Raw genomic sequence first — 12168 nt, forward strand, 5'->3', positions numbered from 1 at the left:
AAATGGGGAAATTGCAGTTAACAGAACATCCATCCAAAACAAAAACATAACACAGACAGGGGGGGACAGATGTCTGAGGTCATGCAACCGTTTCACAACGGCGCTACCTTTAGCAGAGAGACAGAAAGAGATATATTGGGATAGTTAGGTTCAAAAAATCATCTCATACTGTGTTCATAAAGAACACCTTACGAGGTTCCAAAAAACACCTCAGCAAAAAGCATATTGCACATATAAAGCCGGGATAGCAGTATGGTGGGTAGGGTCAGGGTCAGGAGGGGACGCAGACGGAGACGAGAGGGTGGGGGCATTGTGGAGCCCAGATGCCAGCTCCCAGGCAAACAGTTTGCTGATAGTGATGGAAGTTCATCAGCAGCCTTGGTACACCAGATCCAGCTTCACAAATCACAGAGAGGGCTGAGGGGGATAGCGGCCTTCACACATAGTTCTGGAGAGATATGATTGCCAGCCAAGGCCGGCTAGGGAGCCGAATTCTGATAATGCAGGTGTTGTTTTGGAACAGGCTGCTTGTTTTTTCAACAGCCTTCAGTCTCACTGGGAAACCATTCAATAAATCCAATAATCCAAATTCATTAGTTACCGTCCTCACTGAGCAGAACCGTACCTTATCTCCAGATCGAACCCCTCTCACCTGCTACTCCCCAAGTCTACGGCTCAGGTTCATCAGGCTTTGAGTCTGAGTCTGTACCATTCTGGTCAGCCCATCCACCTGGGTCGGCAGCCTCTGCAGATGTCGAACTGCCGTCCAGGTTTTCTTGATTTCACGGTAAATCAGGTATCCTCCAAGCCCAAACAGAAAAGATACCGCTACCAGATAGCCAAATATGTAAGCGTCTTCCACGTCTTCCACCTCTAGGGCCGAGAAGCACACAGGTCTCCACGAGCTCCAAGAGTCGATGACGTATCCAACCGGGTCTGTTCCACTCGGACACGCAGGCTCCCCTTTCCCAGATCTCATAGTGGAAAAAATTCGATCCATGGTCTTGAAGGCCCAGTTTGCCAAATCCATATTGCTCTCAATCGAACAGTGTGCAAGAGACGCTCTCACAGCAAGCAGCAAGCAGGAAAGATAGGGAGGGCAGGGAGAGAGATAGAATGCGACCGTCCCCGTCAGAGGCTGGAGCAAGAATACTAGCATACTATAGGTATTAAAGGTACTGCGCTGCAGTGGTTTGAATCATATTTATCTCATAGACTCCAATTTGTTCATGTAAATGGGGAGTCTTCTTCACACACTAAGTTCAGTTATGGAGTTCCACAGGGTTCTGTGCTAGGACCAATTCTATTTACATTATACATGCTTCCCTTAGGCAGTATTATTAGAAAGCATTGCATCAATTTTCATTGTGATGCAGATGATACTCAGCTTTACCTATCAATGAAGCCAGATGACGCACATCAATTAGTTAAACTGCAGGAATGTCTTAAAGACATAACGGCTTGGATGACCTCTAATTTCGTGCTTCTAAATTCAGATAAAACTGAAATTCTTGTACTTGGCCCCACAAATCTTAGAAACATGGTGTCTAACCAGATACTTACTCTGGATGGCATTAGTTTGGCCTCCAGTAACACTGTGAGAAATCTTGGAGTCATTTTTGACCAGGATATGTCCTTCAATGCACATATTAAACAAATATGTAGGACCTCTTTTTTGCATTTGCGCAATATTTCTAAAATTAGAAACATCCTTTCTCAGAGTGATGCTGAAGAGCTAATTCATGCATTTATTGCTTCTAGGGTGGACTATTGTAATTCATTATTATCAGGCTGTCCTAAAAGCTCCCTGAAAAGCCCTCAGCTGATCCAAAATGCTGCAGCTAGAGTACTGACAGGGACTAGAAAGAGAGAGCATATTTCTCCCATATTGGCTTCTCTTCATTGGCTCCCTGTTAAATCTAGAATAGAATTTAAAATCCTTCTCCTCACATACAAGGTCTTGAATAATCAGGCCCCATCTTATCTCAACGACCTCATAGTACCATATCACCCGAACAGAGCACTTCGCTCTCAGACTGCTGGCTTACTTGTGGTTCCTAGGATACTTAAGAGTAGAATGCGAGGCAGAGCCTTCAGCTTTCAGGCCCCTCTTCTGTGGAACCAGCTTCCAGCTTGGATTCGGGTGACAGACACCCTCTCTATTTTTAAGATTAGGCTTAAAACTTTCCTTTTTGATCAAGCTTATAGTTAGGGCTGGATCAGGTGACCCTGAACCATCCCTTAGTTATGCTGCTATAGGCCTAGGCTGCTGGGGGGTTTCCCACAATAGACTGTTTCTTTTCATTCACCTTATTTACTTTGTTTATACTCCACTCTGCATTTAATTATTAATTGTTATTAATCTCTGGCTGTCTTCCACAGCATGTCTTTTCTCTACCCTCAGCCCAACCGGTCGCGGCAGATGACTGCCCCTCCCTGAGCCTGGTTCTGCTGGAGGTTTCTTCCTGTTAAAAGGGAGTTTTTCCTTCCCACTGTCGCCAAGTGCTTGCTCAATGGGGGTCGTTTTTGACTGTTGGGTTTTCTCTGTATTATTGTAGGGTCTTTACCCGCAATACAAAGCGCCTTGAGGTGACTGTTTGTTGTGATTTGGCGCTATATAAATAGAATTGATTTGAATTGAATTGAATTGAATTGAAAGGAGCATTAGCTCAGCAGACCTCAAAGCTCTAGTAGGAACATGTAGGCATAAGAGCTCGGAGAGGTAAGAGGGTGCTAAGCCATTCAAAGCTTTAAAAACAAGTAATAAAAGTTTAAAATTGATTCTAAAACTCACTGGGAGCCAGTGTAGAGAAGCCAAAATGGGAGATATATGGTCCCGATTGTGAATGCCAGTCAATACACGTGCTGCTGCGTTTTGGACCAATTGTAATCGATGAAGATGCAATTGACTGACACCTGACTAGAGGCTATTACAATAATCGAGGTGGGATGAGATAAAGGCGTGGATCGCTCTCTCAAAGTCCCCAAAGGCGAGAAAAGGTTTCACCTTAGCGAGAAGTCGGAGATGAAAGAATCTTGATTTGACAACAGCATTGATATGTTTCTCAAAAGTCAATTTGCTGTCAAAAATCACTCCTAGGTTTCTCGCAAAGGGTTTATTGAAAGCGTAAATGCGAAGCTCTCGATTTACCGGTCGATCTACGTTCCTACCCTCACCTATGGTCACGAGCTTTGGGTAGTGACCGAAAGAATAAGATCGCGAATACAAGCGGCAGAAATGAGTTTCCTTCGAAGGGTGGCTGGCCTTTCCCTTAGAGATAAGGTGAGGAGTGCGGCCATCCGGGAGGGGCTCAGAGTAGAGCCGCTGCTCATCCACATCGAAAGGAGCCAGTTGAGGTGGCTCGGGCATCTGATTAGGATGCCTCCTGGCCGCCTCCTGGGTGAGGTGTTCCGGGCATGTCCCACCGGGAAGAGGCCCCGTGGTAGACCCAGGACACGCTGGAGAGATTATGTATCTCGGCTGGCCTGGGAACGCCTTGGGGTCCCTCCGGATGAGCTGGAGGAGGTGGCTGGGGAGAGGGAAGCCTGGGCTTCTCTGCTTAGGCTTCTGCCCCCGCGACCCGGCCCCGGATAAGCGGAAGAAAATGGATGGATGGATGGATGGTTTATTGAAAGGCTTTAGAGGGCCGAGATCATGGAGGTCAGGGGTAACAAACACAACAATCTCTGTCTTTTGGTCATTCAAGCTAAGAAAATTTGAAGCCATCCATAACTTGATATCCTCTAAACAATTCCGCAAGGCCTTTAATGGACTCATAGAACCGCGTTTATAGTGGCACACATATGACGTCACACATTCATGCGCACACACACAGAACTTACGTGGACACCAAGTGTGGGCGAGCGGGTACCAGCACAGAGCCAGTGGCGCCCTGGCGAAGCAAGCAACTTGGCCCCAAACCACAAGCCAGTCCCTACCCCAGGCAGGGTGCATGAAACTGGGGTGTGGAAGACCCACCCTCCCCCTCCTTCCACTCAACGTGTTTGGAGTGATATTTTGGGTGTATGTGAGTGTATGGAGTGGGAAGAATATGTTATAGGTGTGTGAAAGCTACAGTGCTATTAAAATTGGAGGGACAGATATAATGAGCACTGAGCAACAGCGCCCATCCACACCACCCCCCAAGGCCCTCAATGTCTAAGATGTAAATAAAATTGAGGAGCAGGCAGCAGTGAACAGAAGTGGGGCCACCTCAGCAGCTCCACACACTGACCACTGTGTGACACACCTGCCCCCCAAGGCCCTATGTGTACTATGACGTGTTGTGAGCTATATAATGTAATTAAAAAGGCAGAGTGGGACATCACGCAACATAGTGAGCAGAGCCAAAGAAGTGGCCCTACTCACCGCAGCACGAGTCCCCCTCACCCAAGACCCTACGTGTGTGTGATGTAATGTTTGACTGAGTGGGAGGAGGGGAAGGGCCAGGATATGTAAGACCGGGAGGTAGAGAACTACCCCCGGAAGAAGAGAGCCAGCAAACTACTGGCTCACTAAACCCCCCAGTTCCCTACACCCAACCACAGTGCAGGGAAGGCAGGTCCAGGGCCTGAAGTGGCCACACCCCCAGGGCACCACCGTGCCCAAGGCCAGCACCCACAGTCCACACCACAGACAAGCACAACACAAAAACACCCCCCCCACACACACATACATAAGACAACAGATATCACACACATATACACACACACACACACACACACCCACCACACACACACCCACCACACACATACAAATATCTCTCACACATACACAGACACACACAAATATCTCTCTCTGTCACACACACACACACACACGAATGTGTCTCACACACACACCAACACACACACACACATTGGTCCTGAGTCCGGGACCAACCGGCCCCCTGTGGGAAACTAAGGATGCGCGGGCACCCCAGAATCCCGGAATGACGGCCAGACATCTTGACGCGGGCCAACCCACCCCCCCACCCCACTCGGTGGTGCGCCCAAGGGGGCACAGACCCCCCCCCCCCTAACGCATGGAGGAGCCCAACCGGGAAACGGGCGACCCCGGGCACCAGGGCCCCAGACCCCACACCCCGACCCCCGCGGAGAAAGCCGGCCACCTGGCACGGAGCCAGCACCCACCACCACGGGCATCCCAGCCCCATGCCCCAAGACCATAAGAGCACCCGTCCCATCCCCCACCACCAACATCCAGGGCCCGTACACAGAAACCTGTATGTCATGTTTCTTAAAAATTGAGCCCAAGGGGAGCATATAGATTGAAAAAAGAAGTGGGCCAAGAATGGACCCCTGGGAGACCCCACAGGTAACCAGGCATTTTGAGGAAGATATAGTCCCCAGTCTAACTGCAAAAGTTCTGTTGGTTAAGTAAGATTTGAACCATTCCAGTGCTGTTCCTTTGATTCCCACATAATGCTCTAATTTAGATAAGAGGATACTATGATCTACTGTATCAAAGGCAGCAGTGAGGTCCAAGAGTACTAACATTACAGAATCCCCCGAGTCAGTAATAGTTAGGAGGTCATTCAGTACTTTTAAAAGAGTGGTTTCAGTGCTGTGGTGAATTTTAAATCCAGATTGGTATACTTCAGTCTGTAGCTGAAGAAAAACAACTTTTTCCAGGACCTTAGAGAGGAAAGGTAGTTTGGAGATTGGTCTGAAATTGGATAAGATTGTAGGGTTGAGATATGTTTTTTTAAGGACAGGATGTTTAAAGTTAGCAGGGACGTGACCAGAAATTAGACTACTGTTTATAATTGACAAAATACTTGTTTCCACAGTATGAAAGACATTTTTTAGTAGTAGAGATGGAATAATATCTAGGGCTCGAAGTGGTCAAAAACCGCAGAAGTAGATGGGTGAACAAATGAGTCAATGACAGGAGGGATGATATTAGCAACCTTGTCAACAAAGAATCTCAGGAAATTTTCACACATCTCTGTAGACGCTACAAAAGAGGGAGCATCAGGAGGATTCAGAGCAGACTTAATAACTTTAAATAAAATATGTGGTCTGTGGTAGTTATTAGACACCATCTCAGAGAAGTATTTTGTTTTTGCTGGTTTTACAGCTGTTTGATAGTTTTTCAGGGATTCTTTGAGTGCAGTAAAAGACACCTAGAGCTTATCTTTTTTCCATTTTTGTTCAGCTTGTCTACATAGTTGTCTGATTTCTCTGGTAGCACTATTTAACCAAGGCTTGGTTTTAACTTTTTGAATCCTAGTTATGAGAGGAGCAATGGAGTCAAGGATTTCCAAACAAACTGAATTGAACAAGGAAAGTAGGTCGTCAGTGTTTAAGTGGGAAGACCCATTAAAAAGCATGGCATGGTTACTAATTTGATAAGAAGAGGAAAACCGTAGTCACCAGCAGTAGCTGGGGTGACCATGCAAGATTGATGTAAGGGTATGTCAAGTTTCACAGGTTGACTTGAAAGTGAACACGCAAATATTATAGGCATGTGATCAGAAAGATGTGGTTCACAGATTTCTATGTTATAAAGAGACAGGCCACTAGACAACACAAGGTCCAGAGTATGTCCGTGTTCGTGAGTCGAGCCTTTAACTGATTGAGTGCGATTAAATGAGTCCAGAAGATTTAAAAAATCGTTCGTCAGTGGTATTTTCGGGCAGCAAACATGAATATTCAAATCCCCAAGGATTAAAACGCTGTCATACTTCGGCATAGTTTCGGTGTTCCACTCTGCTTCTACGAAGACGGGGCGAGAGGCGCCGAGAGGCAGCGATGCTAGAGAGTGGGGCGACGGGCACAATCCACTGGTAGGCGGGTTCCAATGACTGCTGGGAAACAATCCCCACCAGGTCCAGAAAGAACACCCTCATCAGATCGCAAGGATCAGCTGCTGAGAAGGACGCCAAGCAGTTTTTTAATCATGCTGTCACACCACCGCGTTTCCCTCGCTTCCTGCAGCGTTTGTTAGTGGGAGGCCAGGGTGGTCCGCGACAAAGGCACAGAGGTACGGTATCAAAATATTTTTTATACTTTAATCCCCGATTAGTGACTAAATATAGACCTGTAGTAGAAACGTATTTAGGAGAATGCTTGTGTATATAAAGCATTAGAAGATGACGCTCTTGCAGCCCCCAGTTTTTCAACATAAACACTGATGATGCAACAGCAGCAATCAGCTGTTTTACGTGCAGTCTGTCTGCACAAGCGCAAAGAGGCGGAGCCGGTGAGCTCAGATGGAGCAGAAGAAATTTTTCTCCCTATAACCACCATTAAACCTTTACTGGGAAACAGCTGGAGGTCCTTTATCAACCACCTGATCAGTAAGTGAAGAAAAGAGAACTTTGTAGCTGCTCCATCCACCCTGTTTGTTTCACACAGGGAAAAACTGCAGTACGGAAGTTAAAATATGCACATGAACTGTTAATGTGAAAAGTATTTCTTATCCAGTTACTCGGGTAATCGATGGAATAATTGATAGAATACTCGATTACTAAAATAAGTGATAGTTGCAGCCCTTCTGAAATTTGCAACATACCATAAGCCAATGCATCACCTTCTCACATAGGAGCAACAGGATTCAGGTGATAGAGCGATTGTTGTATGCAAGTAAAGTTTATTTATTTAGTGCTTTTCACAGACAAAAAGTCACAAAGCGCTGTACAATAATTAAAACACAATATCAAAAAACCCCAGATAAAACACCACGTTAAAAACATATTGACATTACCATATTAAAAGAAAAAGAATAAAAATAAAGTCAACAGAAAGCCTGGTTAAAGAGAAAAGTTTTCAACTGTTTTTTAAGACGTGACAGAGTCAGCTAAACGGAGCTGGAGTGGTAAACAGTTCCAGAGCTTTGGTACAACTGCCTGAAAAGCTCTGCCCCTCCCAGATTCTTAGTCTTGTACATGGGACAACTAAAAGATTTTGATTTTGGTTGTGTGAGAGACTGTTGACTTATGTAAAATGTATCCAGGCATTTGAAATCAATTGTTTGTTTTTTTTAAAAAACAGATCGGATTTGTATTGGTATCGGCAGATATCCAAATGTAAAATATCGGTATCGGACCTAAAAAATTGGTATCATGCCATCCCTAATGTCAAGTGGATTTTTTGGAAAGCTACAACTGGACATGTGTAAACCAAGACTACCGGTTAGTTAACATTCTGGAGCCACAAGTTGGCTGAGCTACATTTGCTGCAGACAGATAAGAAGTGGATTTGTATACAATTCAAAAAAGTGTGATCCAATACCATGCATCTGTGAAAGTGTGTTGGGGTGACCAACAGCATAGTTTTGCTACACTGGCACACTTATATCCCCAACACAGCAATGTCAGACCCACAGCCAGTGCAGCCAGTGAATACATTGGCCCAGATACCCCACCTGTGATGTGGACAATGGTAAATGGACTAGCTCTTATATAGTGCTTTTCTACTCTAGCTGAGCACTCAAAGCACATATACAACATGATTGCATTTACCCATTCACACACACATTCATACAAGCAATGCTTTCTACTTTCTAAGATTCATACACATTCATACTCCTATGGTTGCATCGGAAACTTGGGGTTCAGTATCTTGCCCAAGGATACTTTGGCATGCAGACTGAAGCAGCCAGGAACCGAACCACCAGCCTTCTGATTAGTAGATGACCTGATCTCCTTTATGAGCCACAGCTACCACTTAATGTGACCATGAGTTGTACCGCTGGTGGTAAGGTCTTGTGTATTCACCAGGGGTGCAGTGATAAGCTCATTCATTTACCGCTTACTGCACTCTATATTCATGCGTTTTAAATTTGTTCAGGGGTTATGGAATTGTAGCAGAATCAAAATGCTGAACCTTTCTGTAAAATACAAGATATTTGCTTGTAGCAAATGAAGTAGAGGTTGTGCACACCAAACGACCAAAACAGAAAATAGAAAGTGATGCTTGCACTCTATAGTTATTGCTGATTAATATTTCTGAACATGAAGACATAAAACAATTATTTAGCCACACTGCTAATGACTTTGTGCCAAAGTGAAAGTCAAAATTTAAATGTAAATAAATTGCTGGGTCCTGTCAGAGAAGGGTGTATTTTAGATGTGATACAAAAGGACAAGTCAGACAGAGATCATATGGATTCAATTGAATTAAATTCAATTTTATTTATATAGCACAAAATCACAACCAATAGTTGCCTCAAGGCATATTATATGGTAAAGACCATACAATAATTATAGAGAAAACCCAACAGTCCAAACAACCTCCAGATTGTGCAACAATACTGCATGTGCCTGTGTATTCTATTCTAAAGAAATATATGAAATCATCTGACCCCTCAACCTGAATGCAGAGAATAAACCCCAAAAAACTGATGGGAAACTCAGTCTTAAAATGCAGGAATCAGCTCAAGCCATTCCCGGCTTTCTTGTGATGATAAATAAATACATTAATAATGTGATTTGTAAAAGGTCTTAACACTAGTTTTACTGTATGGATTGCGTAATTTTTAAATGCAGCAAATTGCCCACTGCAAACCACTTTCTATTATTATTATTCATTTAAAATTTTTAAATCTCTTTTTAAATTCCAAGTGTCCACACCTTTGGATAAAAAAATAAATGAATAAAGAAGAAGAAGAAGAAATAGTACTGCACATCACTGGTAAATCACTACAGTAATTTTAAGGGTAAAAAAACCAACCTGTTGCAAAAAAAAAAAAAAACACATAAGAGAACCCAGACTATCATTAGCACTACACCAGATTCATTTGTTGCACGTTAGATGACATTAAAACAGGTCTCACACCCCTACAGAAGAACTGTGTCATCTAAACCCCAGCCTAAATACCACTCTCTATGCCAGGGTAAATTTTTTTTTTTTTTTTTTTTAGCCTGTCATGTCTGGCAGATCTTGCAAACAGAACTGTGATCTGAATGCATTGTTGTGCCAAACATATTTGCTATTTCAAGATGAGCTCTATAGGTTCTCTATAGGCTCCTCTTGTTACTGTGTGACCCTTTATTTTATTTGAATTATTTTTAACATGCTGTTTAACAAATTGTGCCAGAAATGACAGGCTTAAGAAATAGAAAAGAGAAAAGAAAGAAAAGAGAAAGGAAAAGAGGGAAAAAGAGAAAAAAGGGGAGAAAAATAGAAAAAATAAACAGGAAAGAGTGCAAGTAGGTAAACCAAATAGTTCATCACTTGTTAAACATAAGATATTGACAATATTTGCAAAATTAAAGATTGTGTGGCGAAAACAAAATAAAAGAATAAGCATAGTTACACAAACCAACCAGTTGTTATTATGTGGGTGTATGTATTTGTGTCATGAAATGTGCTTACCAATGAAGGCAGAAAGCCTCAGCCCCGCCCACCAGAAGCTAGAGGCAGGCAAAGAGAACCCCAGGTAGCCCAGGCCACCAGCAGCCCATCAAGACCTACGAAGACCCGTGGCCACTCATTCTAAAGACAACCGTACACCCCTCCCAGCAGACGGGGGAGGGAGGTCTCAGACGGAGTCCCCACAGTCAAGGAGCAAGGGCACCAGAGAACCTGAGGCAACGAGAAGCCAGCCCCCCCCAGCGGCCAGCCCCCCTGCATGGCTGGCAGCAGGGCCCCAGGGCCCCCGGCACCCGAGGGCCGCCCAAGCCCCCACAGAGCCCCCCCCTACGCCGAAGAAACCAATGCAGCCCCCAGGGAAGCGGGTCACCACCCATATCAGAACATCCAGCCCCACCCAGGAACCCGGAGGTACCCACACCCCAGGGGGGCGGGGGGGGGCAACCAGCAAGGAGCGGCCAGGAGGTAAGGCACAGGCCCAGACCCAGGTCCAGCCAAGCATACAAACACCCGCAAGCACATTTATGCACTTATGCACAAACACACTCACCCACACACATATAAACATAGATACACCATACGTACACATCCACTCGCCCACCCATACTCACGAAGACTGTGACAAATACAAAGACACACATTCATCCATAGCTACCCACCCTCTGAGGATGGGGTGAGTGGAAACCACCCCAGGGCCAACAGTGACCCCAAGATGCCGCCAGCCCGGCCCCAAGGAACCACCCGACCCCCACCCCGGGCAAGGTGTAAGAAATCGGGGTGTGAGATGACCCACCCCCCCTCTCCCCGCCCAACTTGTAAGTGTATGTGTTTATGTTGTGAATGAATGAGGTGTATAGGGTGTAGTTAAAATTGAGGGGGCAGTTGTGCCACAAGCACTAACTGTTGGACGTCAGTGCTCGCCCACACTGCCCCCCCAAAACCCTCCATGTCTAAAGTGCAAATAAAATTTGGGGACAGACAGTAAAGAGGATCTGAATGGGGCCAGCGGCCCCATCTCATCAACCTCTATGTAACATGCCTGCCCCAAAGGTCCTATGTATATCGTGTAGTATGTGTGTATGTGTTGTGAATTATAATGACTATAGTGCAATTAAAAAAAGAGAGGCAAGTGGCCGCGTGGCTCTGCACGTAGCCTCTCCACCCTACGTGTGTGTGTATGTGAGAAACTGTGTGTGGAGGGGGGGGAGATATGACCAGGAAGGGGGGGGAAGGAAAAAAAAAAAAAAAAAAACCCCCACCCAACCAGGAAGAAGAGAGCCAGCTGTCCACTGGCTCAATAGGGACCCCGACCTCCCACACCCCAGCACAGGGCAGGGAGGGGTGAGCCCGGGGCCGTGGTGACAGCATCCCAGAGCACTGCAGCACCTGAGACTGGCGCCAACGCCCCCACCGCAGAGGGTAGCCCACTCAAAATAGACGTTCATTCACTCAACAATAGACACAAACAAGCGACAGGACATGCTGGCCTGAGTTGGAAATACAGTGCCCCATCCCCACCAAACCACTCCACCGCGGCCCCCACCCCCCACCCCACCCCCCACAGCGCAGGCACCCCAGGGCCCCAAAAGCGCAGACCAGACATCCCGACGTAGGTCAGGTCAACCCACCCCACCTGGTGGCGCGCCCGGGACAGCAGAGACCCCCCAGCGCCAGGGGGGACCCACCGGGAGCCGGCACAGCCCCGGGGCCCGGGCCCCAGGGCCCAGCCCCCAAGCCACACAGGGAAGACCAGCCAACCGACCGAGGGCCGGCACCACCACTCCAAGCACCCCGGCCCACACCCCAGGACCGTAAGGCAGCACCATCCAAGGCCCCACCACCATCAAC

The sequence above is a fragment of the Archocentrus centrarchus genome, chromosome 7 (genome assembly GCF_007364275.1).
Source record: "Archocentrus centrarchus isolate MPI-CPG fArcCen1 chromosome 7, fArcCen1, whole genome shotgun sequence".
Lineage (NCBI taxonomy): Eukaryota > Metazoa > Chordata > Actinopteri > Cichliformes > Cichlidae > Archocentrus > Archocentrus centrarchus.